This window comes from Dama dama, chromosome X (genome assembly GCF_033118175.1).
Source record: "Dama dama isolate Ldn47 chromosome X, ASM3311817v1, whole genome shotgun sequence".
Lineage (NCBI taxonomy): Eukaryota > Metazoa > Chordata > Mammalia > Artiodactyla > Cervidae > Dama > Dama dama.
The window spans coordinates 98942834-98954676 of NC_083714.1; positions in this window are offsets into that span (position 1 = coordinate 98942834).

The following is an 11843-nucleotide window of genomic DNA, read 5'->3' on the forward strand; positions in this document are numbered from 1 at the left end:
TACCCTCTGCTTGTGGTGGGGGGTGGGGCAGTTGGCCTTTGGACAGATGTCCACCATCCTCCCCCACCCGAGTTGCCAGCATTTGAAAATAAAGTAAAATTTCCTTTCCACCAGCCTGGCCTGTTTACTGACTTTTGAGCAGCGAACAGCTGGATCCCCAACACATACCTTTTGGTAACATATTTTGGTGGCCAATGTGGGGCTGGCTACTGTTGGCTATGGCTGTCTACAGCTGGCTATGGCTATTGCTGGCTCCTGTGCTTTCAAGGCACCTGGCTCTCCTGGGTCTTCCAGAGGAGAGCTGTAGCTGTGACAGTGTATTAGCCTGCTGCTTGTGGTTCGCTCACCCGGGTAGGGGATTTGGGGGATGTTCTTAGCAGCTGCTGAAACCATTTGCTTTGAGGATCCTCCCTGTTTCTCCCCTGCTTGGTACTGGCTGCCAACGTACGCTTTTCTTGGTGGAATGGAAACTTGCATTTGGGATGAGCTGATGCGCTCCAAGACTGGGTAAGTTCACCAATGTGCACACGGGCAACCTTTCCATTTGTGAGTGCTAGTGCTATTTGGGCATTCTTGCCAGTTGGTTCTGATGTGCATCTGATATTGAGAACTGTTTGGGACACAGGGTGCTATTTGCCAGTTGGTTCTGACATGTGTCTGATGTTGAGGTTCGTTTCTGAGCACTGACTGCTATGTGAGCATTGTTGCCAATTGGTTCTGATGTCTGTCTGCTATTGAGAACCATTTGTGAGCATGAAGTGCTATTTGGGCTTTCTTACCAATTGGTTCTGACATCTGACTACTGTTGAGGACCGTTTTTTTTTTTGGGGGGGGGGCACGTGTTTGTTTGGGACTCTGTACCGGTCACCCTCAGAGAGGGTTTATGATAGATCTGTCGTTTGGTATATAAGTGCATATTCCATTTGTGTGATTGGTATTCTTGTTGCCTTATGTAAAATGGGAAATACAGGTTTAATTCATTAAGAAAAACTTCAGCTGTAAATTTATGCCTAAAAAAGAAAGATGATTTTTTTGGGGGGACAATGTATGGCTACAGTATTCTTCAGACTCTGGAGAAGATTGATTAAGATGAAAGTCTTGAAATTTAAAAAATTGGTTCTTTTTGCATATGCTGGAAAGCTAACTTGATAAAACACTTTTTTCAAACCCTGAGAAAACAAAAATATGCCTGGGAAAAAGTTTGAGATTGACGTTTATTATGTCCTTTTTTTTAAAATCACGTCCTTGAAATACAAACACAGTGCACTTTGCCTGGCTCTTCGGCCTTGGGTTAACTATGCAAAGGAAAAAAGGCTTCCCCCCACCTCCAAAAAAAGGTTTTAAGATTGAATGTTTAATTTGGATATTCTGGCTATAATCCATGGACTGATTACCTACTTTTGTATTCTCGTAAGACCAAGAGGGAAACCAAATATGTTTGGGTTTATTAAACATATGTATTGTACCACTAAAGAAAAATTATGTTATGAAAAAAATGTATGTTTTTTGAGGTTATAAAATATGTTCTTATGTTTGCCAATCAGAAAATGTTGGCGTAACATTTCAATCACTTGTTTCATGGTCTTGTTGAAACTTTCGAGGGTTAAAAATTGTGATATGTAAAAATCATAAGCGCATTTTGGTATGTAAAACAAGTAGGATGTATGTTGACAAAGAGAAGGTATAAAATATGGAGCTATTTTTGTTGAAGAAAAATGATGTTAAATTTTGTCCTACAGTTGTTTCTGGATGAATAAATACAGGACATGTTTGTTTGGATCTAGAAAGTGACAAAAAAAAAAAAAAAGGTTTGTTAAAAATAAATTTTGGATTAAAAAAAAGTACATTTCAAGATTAAGATTAGACTGAATTTAATTAGGTACTAACAGTAAACTGATACAAGACTAAAGTTGGTTTTTCTCTCTGTTAAGAAAGCAAAGACCCCCTGGAATATTGACCTGATTTTGAAAACAGACCTCTAATAGAAAGTAATTGTTTTGATTCTAATCAGACTTTTGACTCCAAGGTTCAGGATGGAAAAATTGTCCAGTAAAGTTGTCACAGAGTATAAACTGCTCATGATGTATAACACTGCTTGCTTTAAGTGTACCACTTAAAGCACATGTACAATGTTTGTGTGACAATTGGATATGAATGATAAAATGTATAACCTATAAAGCATTTGCCTATTTAACATACTTCCGAGCCTGTTCATGATATCTGATTAGTTTTCCCTCAACGTGGACAACTAGGCAAATATATAAATGAAAAGGAGGCCTGGCACCGAGGGACATGGATGGGCCCAGAGAAGGCAAATAAACCACTTTGGCAACATTGGATCAATGCTCCTTATGGAAAGAGTTGCAACTTAATAGGGGAAAATAATGGAAAAAATATTCACACATTGAGGTATGGGAAAGTCATTCTGGCCAATACATGATTTAATTTGAACTTTAGGCTAACCAAAATAGCCTGTTTGTGGCCTATCAACCATATATTGTACATCTGCTTTAATCATTAAGACAGAAAATAATACAAAGGTAGATTTTGATTACTATCCTCATTGCAATATGTCTAGTAATTTTCAAATTTTTGTCCAGGTACTATGAAAGTTTATTGCTTTCTTGCTCTGTACCTGTCCCTCCTCAAAAATGAGGAATATCAAAGAAAAGGGGGGATTGAAATGGAGCAGAACACTATGGTCCTTGCCCTGCCCCCATGTTCTCTGCTTGGCTTTTGCCTGTGGAAAACTTTAGTCAAAGAATGAGTTTAATCACAGAAGTGAGAAATGCTGAAACAAAGGGAAACAGTCAAGGGAGACTAAATAATAATAACGCAATCATTAAGCATAATCAAGGACCCATAGTTCTTTCTCAAGGGCTGTAGATAATATTCTGAGCCATATCCTGTGAGCAGTAGGAAATAGAATAGGATTCTATTTCAGATCCGAAAAGTTGGTGCTGTGAAAATACTGCACTCAATATGCCAGCAAATGTGGAAAACTCAGCAGTGGCCACAGGACTGGAAAAGGTCAGTTTTCATTTCAATCCCAAAGAAAGGCAATCCCAAAGAATGTTCAGACTACTGCACAATTGCAGTCATCTAATACGCTAGCAAAGTAATGCTCAAAATTCTCCACGCCAGGCTTCAGCAGTATGTGAACTGAGAACTTCCAGATGTTCAAGCTGGATTTAGAAAAGGCAGAGGAACCAGAGATCAAATGGCCAACATTCGTTGGATCATTGGAAAAGCAAGAGAGTTCTAGAAGAACATCTATTTCTGCATTACTGACTATGCCAAAGCCTTTGATTGTGTGGATTACAACAAACTGTGGAACATTCTGAAAGAAATGGGAATACCAGACCACCTTACTTGCCTCCTGAGAAATTGGTATACAGGTCAAGAAGCAACAGTGAGAACTGGACATGGAACAACAGAGTGGTTCCAAATTGGGAAATGAGTACATGAAGGCTGTATAATGTCACCCTGCTTATTTAACTTATATGCTGAGTACATCATGTGAAATGCCAGGCTGGAGGAAGCACAAGCTGGAATCAAGATTGCTGGGAGGAATATTAATAACCTCAGATATGCAGATGATACCACCCTAGTGGCAGAAAGCGAAGAGGGACTAAAGAGCCTCTTGATGAAAGAGAAACAGGAGAATGAAAAAGCTGGCTTAAAACTCAACATTCAAAAAAGTCAGCTTATGGCAACCGGTCCCATCACTTCATGGCAAATAAATGGGGAAAGAATGCAAACAGTGACAGACTTTATTTTCTTGGGCTCCAAAATCACTGCAGATGGTGACTGCAGCCATGAAATTAAAGATGCTTGCTCCTTGGAAGAAAAGCTATGACAAAGCTGGACAGCATATTAAAAAGCAGAGACATTACATTGCCTACAAAGGTCTGTGTAGTCAGAGCTATGGTTTTTCCAGTAGTCATGTATGGATGTGAGAGTTGGACCACAAAGAAATGTGAGCATGGAAGAACTGATGCTTTTGAACTGTGGTGTTGGAGAAGACTCTTGAGAGTCCCTTGAACTGCAAAGAGATCAAACCAGCCAATTCTAAAGGAAATTAGTCCCGAATATTCATTGGAAGGATTGATGCTGAAGCTGAAGCTCCAATATTTGGGTTACCTGATGCAAAGAACTGACTCATTGGAAAAGAACTTGATGCTGGGAAACTTTGAAGGCAGGAGGAGAAGGGGATGACATAGGATGAGATGGTTGGATGGCATCACCGGCTCGATGGACATGAGTATAAGCAAACTCTGGGAGTTGGCAATGGACAGGGAAGCCTGGTGTGCTGCAGTCCATGGGGACACAAAGAGTCAGACACAACTGAGTAACTGTACTGAACGGAATACAGCTCAGGTATGAAAGTACACAGAGGTAAGGGAACTTCACTAAGATCTCAGAGCTCAGAAGTGGAAGCACAGAGTGGTCAGACAACTGGCCTAAGATCACACAGCTCAGATATGGAAGCACAGAGAGGTTAGGCAACTTGCCTAAGAATACAGAGCTCAGAAGTGGAAACACAGAGAGATTAGGCAACTTGCCTAAGATCATACAGCTCACATGCGGAAAAACAGAGAGGTTCTGTAATTTATAAAAAAATCACACAGATCAGAAGTGGAAGCAGAGAGAGGTCCTGCAAAATGCCTAAGAACACACCACTCAGATGTAGAAACACAGAGGTCAGGTAACTTGCCTAGGATCACACAGCTCAAATATGAAAGCACAGAGATGTCAGGCAACTTATCTAAGATCACACTACTCAAAAGAGGAAGCACAGAGAGGTAAGGCAGTTTGCCTAAGATCACACAGCTCAAAACTAGGAGCACATAGAAGTTAGGCAACTTGCCTAAGTTCACCCAGCTCAGATGTGCAAACACAAGTTTGAAAACTTGCCTTAGATGTGTGCAGTCTCAAAAACGACAGAAGGATCTCTCTTCATTTCCAAGGCAAATCATTCAATATGGCAGTAATCCAAGTATATGCCCTAAACACTAACGCTGAAGAAGCTGAAGTTGAACGGTTCTGTGAAGACCTACAAGACCTTCTCGAGTTAACACCCAAAAAAGATGTCCTTTTCATCATAAGGGACTGGAATGCAAAAGCAGGAAGTCAAGAGATACCTGAGTAAGAGGCAAGGCTGGCCTTGGAGTACAAAATGAAGCAAGGCAAAGGCTAACAGAGTTTTGCCAAGAGAATGCACTGGTCATAGCAAACACCCTCTTCCAACAACACAAGAGATGACTCTACACTAGATGCTCAATAGTGAAATCAGATTGATTAATCACATTAGATCATAGAAAAATCAAGAGAGTTCCAGGAAAATATCTACTTCTGTTTTACTGACTACACCATAGCCTTTGCCTGTGTGGATCACAACAAACTGTGGAACATCCTTAAGAAGAGGGAAATACAGGACCGAGTTACCTGCTCAACTTACCTGCTCATAGCTTAGAAGTGGAAGCACAGAGTGCTCAGGCAACTTGCCTAAGATCCCACAGTTAATTGGATGCATGCAGAGGTCAGCCAACTTGCCTAAGATCATACAGTTCAGAAGTGGACATAAAGAGAGGTTAGGCAACTTGCTTAAGAACACACAACTCAGATGTGGAAGAACAGAGATATCAGGCAACCTGACAAGAATCATGCAGCTCAAAACTGGAAGCACAGAGAGATCAGGCAGCTTGCCTAAGATCACAGCTCAGAAGTGGAAGCACAGAGTGTTGAGGCTACTGGCCTAAGATCACACAGCTCAGAAGTGGAAGCACAGAGAGGACAAGAAACTTGCTTAACATCACAGAGCTCACATATGGAAGCCCAGAGAGGTTAGGCAACTTGCCTAAGATCACACAGCTTGAAAGTGAAAGGATAGAGAAGTTATGACACTTGCCTAAGATAACACAGCTCAGATGTGGAAACACATAAGAGGTCAAGAAACTTGCCTAAGATCACACAGCTCATAAGTGGAAGCACAGAGAGGTCTGGCAACTTGCCTAATATCACAGAGTTCAGAGGTGGAAGCACGGACAGGTTAGGCAACTTACCTAAGATCACGCAACTCACAACTGGAAGCACAGAGAAATCAGGGAAATTGCTTAAAATCACAGAGCTCTTAAGTAGAAGCCACAGAGGTCAGCCAACTTGCCTAAGATCACACAGCTCAGAAGTGGAAGCACAGAGAGGTCAGGTAACTTGTCTGGGATAACACAGCTCAGATATGAAAACACAGTGAAGTTAGGCAACTTGCCTAAGATCATACAACTCAGAAGAGGAAGCACAGTGAGATTAGGCAAATTGACTATGATCACACAGCTCAGATGTGGAATCACAGAGACTTTAGGCAACTTGCCGAAGATCACACAGCGCAAAAGTGGAAGAACAGAGAGTCAGGCAATTTGTCTAATATAACACAGCTCACATACGGAAGCACAGAGAGGATAGGCTACTTGCCTAAAGTCACACAGCTTAGCAGTGGCAGCACAAAAGATCAGGCAACTTGCCTAAGGTCACCAAGCTCAGAAGTGGAAGCACAGAGAAGCTAGGCTACTGTCTAAAAATTCACACAGCTCAGAAGGGGAAGAGCAGACAGTTTAGGCAGCTTGCCTGAAGTCACACAGCTGAGATATAGAAGAACAGACAGGATACACATGGGACCTAAGATCACACAGCTCATTGTGGAAAAACAGATCAAAAAACTTGCCTAAGATCACAAAGCTCATAATTGAAAGCACAGAGAGTTTAGGAAACTTGCCTTATATCACACAGCTCACATGTTGAAGCACAGAGAAGTCTGGCAACTTGTCAAAGATCACAGAGCTCAGAAACGGAAGCACAGATAGCTTAGGCAATGTGCCTAAGATCACACAGCTAACACGTGGAAGCACAGACAGGTTAGGCAACTTCCCCAAGATCACACAGCTGAGATATGGAAGCACAAAGAAGTCAAGCAACTTGCCTAAAATCTCACAGCTCAAAAGTGGAAGCACACACAACTCAGGCAACTTGCCTAAGATCACACCTGGAGAGGTGGAAACACAGAGAAGTGAAGCAACTTGCCTAAAATAAGACAGCTCAAAAGTGGCAGCACAGAGAGTCAGGCAACTTGCTTAACATCACACAGCTCAAAGGTGGAAGAACAGAGAGGTCAAGCAATTTGCCTAAGATCACACAGCTAAAAGTGGAAGTACATAGAGGTGGCAAATTGCTGAATATCACAGAACGTAGAATGGGAAACACGGAGAGGTTAGGCAACCTGCCTAAGATCACACAGCTCAAATGTGGAAGGAGGGGTCATGTAATTTGACTAAGATCACAGAGTTCAGAAGCGGAAGCAGAGAGAGGATGGGAAAATTGCCTAAGATCACACAGCATAGATGTGGAAAAACTGAGAGGTTAGGCAACTTGCCTAAGATCACAGAGCTCAGGAGTGGAAGCACAGAGAGCTTAAACTACTTGCAAAGATCACAGATGCTGAAGAAGCTAAAGTTGAATGGTTATATGAGGACCTACAAGACCTTCTAGAATTAACACCCCCAAAAGATGCCCCTTTCATTATAGGGGACTGGAATGCAGAAGTAGGAAGTCAAGAAACACCTGGAGTAACTGGCAAATTTGGCCTTGGAGTACAAAATGAAGCAGGGCAAAGGCTAATAGAGTTCTGCCAAGAGAATACACTGGTCATAGCAAACACCCTCTTCCAACAACACAAGAGAAGACTCTACACATGGACATCACCAGATGGTCGACACTGAAATCAGATTGATTATATTCTTTGCAGCCAAAGATGGAGAAGCTCTATACGGTCAGCAAAAACAAGACCGGGAGTTGACTGTGGCTCAGATCATGAACTCCTTATTGCCAAATTCAGACTTAAATTGAAGAAAGTAGGGAAAACCACTGGACCATTCAGGTATGACCTAAATCAAATCCCTTATGACTATACAGTGGAAGTGAGAAATAGCTTTAAGGGACTAGATCTGATAGACAGAGTGCCTGAAGAACTATGGACAGAGGTTCATGACATTGTACAGGAGAGAGGGAGCAAGACCATCCCCAAGAAAAAGAAATGCAAAAAAGCAAAATGGCTGTCTGAGGAGGCCTTACAAATAGCTGTGAAAAGAAGAGAAGCCAAAGCAAAAGAGAAAAGGAAAGATATACCCATTTGAATGCAGAGTTCCAAAGAATAGCCAGGAGAGATAAGAAAGCCTTCCTCAGTAATCAGTGCAAATAAATAGAGGAAAACAATAGAATGGGAAAGACTAGAGAAAATTAGAGATACCAAGGGAACATTTCATGCAAAGATGGGCTCAATAAAGGACAGAAATGGTATGGACTTAACAGAAGCAGAAGATATTAAGAAGAAGTGGCAAGAATACACAGAAGAACTGTACGAAAAAGATCTTCACAACCCAGATAATCACAATGGTGTGATCACTCACCTAGAGCCAGACATCATGGAATGTGAAGTCAAGTGGGCCTTAGGAAGCATCACTATGAACAAAGCTAGTGGAGGTGATGGAATTTCAGTTGAGCTATTTCAAATCCTAAAAGATGATGCTGTGAAAGTGCTGCACTCAATATGCCAGCAAATTTGGAAAACTCAGCAGTTGCCACAGGACTGGAAAAGGTCAGTTTCATTCCAATCTCAAAGAAAGGCAATGTCAAATTATGTTCAAACTACCGCACAATTGCACTCATCTCACATGCTAGTAAAGTAATGTTCAAAATTCTCTAAGCCAGGCTTCAACAATACATGAACCGTGAACTTCCAGATGTTCAAGCTGGTTTTAGAAAAGGCAGAGGAACCAGAGATCAAATTGCCAACATCTGCTGGATCATTGAAAAAGCAAGAGAGTTCCAGAAAAACATCTATTTCTGCTTTATTGACTATGCCAAAGCCTTTGACTGTGTGGATCACAACAAACTGGAAAATTCTGAAAGAGATGGGAATTCCAGATCACCTGACCTGCCTCTTGAGAAATCTGTATGCAGGTCAGGAAGCAGCAATTAGAACTGGACGTGGAACAACAGACTGGTTCCAAACAGGAAAAGGAGTATGTTAAGGCTGTATATTGTTACTGTGCTTATTTAACTTACATGCAGAGTACATCATGAGAAACCCTGGGCTGGATGAAGCACAAGCTGGAATCAAGATTGCCGGGAGAAATATCAATAACCTCATATATGCAGATGACACCACCCTTATGGCAGAAAGTGAAGAAGAACTAAAGAGCCTCTTGATGAAAGTGAAAGAGGAGAGTGAAAAAGTTGGCTTAAAGCTCAACATTCAGAAAACAAAGATCATGGCATCTGGTCCCATCACTTCATGGCAAATAGATGGAGAAACAGTGGCAACAGTGGCAGGCTTTATTTTTGGGGGCTCCAAAATCACCACAGATTGTGACTGCAGCCATGAAATTAAAAGATGCTTACTCCTTGGAAGAAAAGTTATGATCAACCTAGACAGCATATTAAAAAGCAGAGACATTACTTTGCCAACAAAGGTCTGTCTAATCAAGGCTATGGTTTTTCCAGTAGTCATGTATGGATGTGAGAGTTGGGCTATAAAGAAAGCTGAGTGCTGAAGAATTGATGCTTTTGAACTGTGATGTTGGAGAAAACTCTTGAGAGTCTCTTGAACTGCAAGGAGATCCAACCAGTCCATCCTAAAGGAAATCAGTCTTGAATGTTCATTGGAAGGACTGATGTTGAAGCTGAAACTCCAATACTTTGGCCACCTGATGCAAACAGCTGACTCATTTGGAAAGATCCTGATGCTGGGAAAGATTGAAGGCGAGAGGAGAAGGGGATGACAGAGGATGAGATGGCTGGATGGCATCCTCTACTCAATGGACATGAGTTTGAGTAAACTCTGGGAGCTGGTGATGGGCAAAGATGCCTGGCATGCTGCAGTCCATGGGGTCGCAAAGAGTCAGACAAGACTGAGCAACTGAACTGAACTGAAGATCACAGAGCTCAGAAGTGGAAGCAGAGAGAGGTCAGGCAATGTGCCTAAGATCACACCACGAACATATGGAAGAATAGAGAGGTTAGGCAACTCCCCTAAGATCACACAGCTCAGATATGGAAGCACAGAGATGTTGGGCTATTTTCATAAGACCACACAGCTCAGATATGGAAGCTCAGATATGGAAGAGAGGTCAGACAATTTGCTTAAAATCACACATCTCAGAAGTAGAAGCACAGAGGATAGGAAACTTGCCTAACATCACAGAGCTCACATATGGAAGCACAGAGAGGTTAAGTAACTTGCCTAAAATCCCACAGCTTGAAAGTGGAAGGATGGAGAAGTTAGGCAACTATCTAAGATAGCAAAGCTCAGGAGTGGAAGCACTGAGATTTTAGGGAACTTGCACAAGATGACACAGCTCAGATATGGAAGCACAGAGAGGTTGGCAACTTGCCTAAGATAATGCAAATCAGAAGTGGAAGCACAGAGAAGTCAGGGAAGTTAATTAAAATCACACAGATCAAAAGTGGAAGAACAGAGAAGTCAGGCAACTTGCCTACAATCACACAACTCACAAGTGGAAGCAGAGACAGCTTAGGCAACTTGTTAAGATCACTGAGCTCTTAGGTGGAAGAACAGAGAGGTTAGACAACTTGCCTAACTTTGCATAACTCAGATGTGGAAGCACAGAGTTGTCAGTCAACTTGTCTAAGATCACACAGCTCAAATGTGGAGAAACAGAGAGTTTTACAACTTGCCTATGATCACACAGTTCAAAAGTGGAAGCACAGAGAGGTTTGCAACTTGCCTAATGAAAGGTTGCTGTTGAACCACAAGTTGCCACGATTCTTGGCCTCCGGAGGAGACGAATTCAATCCGGGGCCAGAGAGGAGGCTGGATCGCTCAGAGCTTTTGTGTGATAAAGTTTTATTAAAGTATAAAGGAGATAGAGAAGGCTTCTGACATAGGCATCAGAAGCGGGCAGAAAGAGTACCCCCCCCCCCCTGCTAGTCTTCAGCTGGATGTTATATAGTCAACTTGAAGACAGAGTCTGGGATAAATGCAACCAGGCTCCTCCTTCCATGGGATTCTCCAGGCAAGAATACTGGAGTGGGTTGCCATTTTCTTCTCCAATATAGTCAACTAGCAGTCTGTTAATGAAAAGAAAGGAATGTCTTAAAACTCAGAATGGCACCAAGCCCCTCATCCATAAATTGCATTTTGTGATAATCTTGGCACCAGATGATTCATCCCAGGCCATAAAACGATTGACTTGAATCTTGTAGAAGGGCAGATTACCATACAAATAGTTTCGTTTACATAGATTAGGGGAACAATATCTGAGTATAACATACTTGTTTGTCAAGTGGGTTCTGAGCCATTTGGCGGAAGGACTTTAAGACTGAGTCTGGGGTAAATGCATAGCACATTAACATAGCTTAAGACAAACATTTCCATAAGAAACACGTATTGGGTAACTCAAGGTTTGATAATAGTTAGCTTCAGGTGAAACCAGGTGTCATGGCAACACAGTATTTTAAGAGAAACCTCCTTTTAAATTTGTATAGAGAAGGAAAAAATATCGGTAGTCTGTTTCCTCCTGCCGCTTAAGAGAGATAAAAATGTCTGACACTTGCAGCCTGTTTCCTCCGTTTGGAGATCCCTGGCCTTCCTGCCTGTTACCCTCTCTCTAAGACGACACAGCTCAGAAGTGGAAGCACAGAGAGGTTAGGCAAGTTGCCTAAGATCACACAGCTTCGAGGTGGAAAAACAGAGAGGATCTGCAACTTGTCTGTGATCATACAGATCATAATTGGAAGCATAGAGAGGTCACGCAACTTGTTTAAGATCA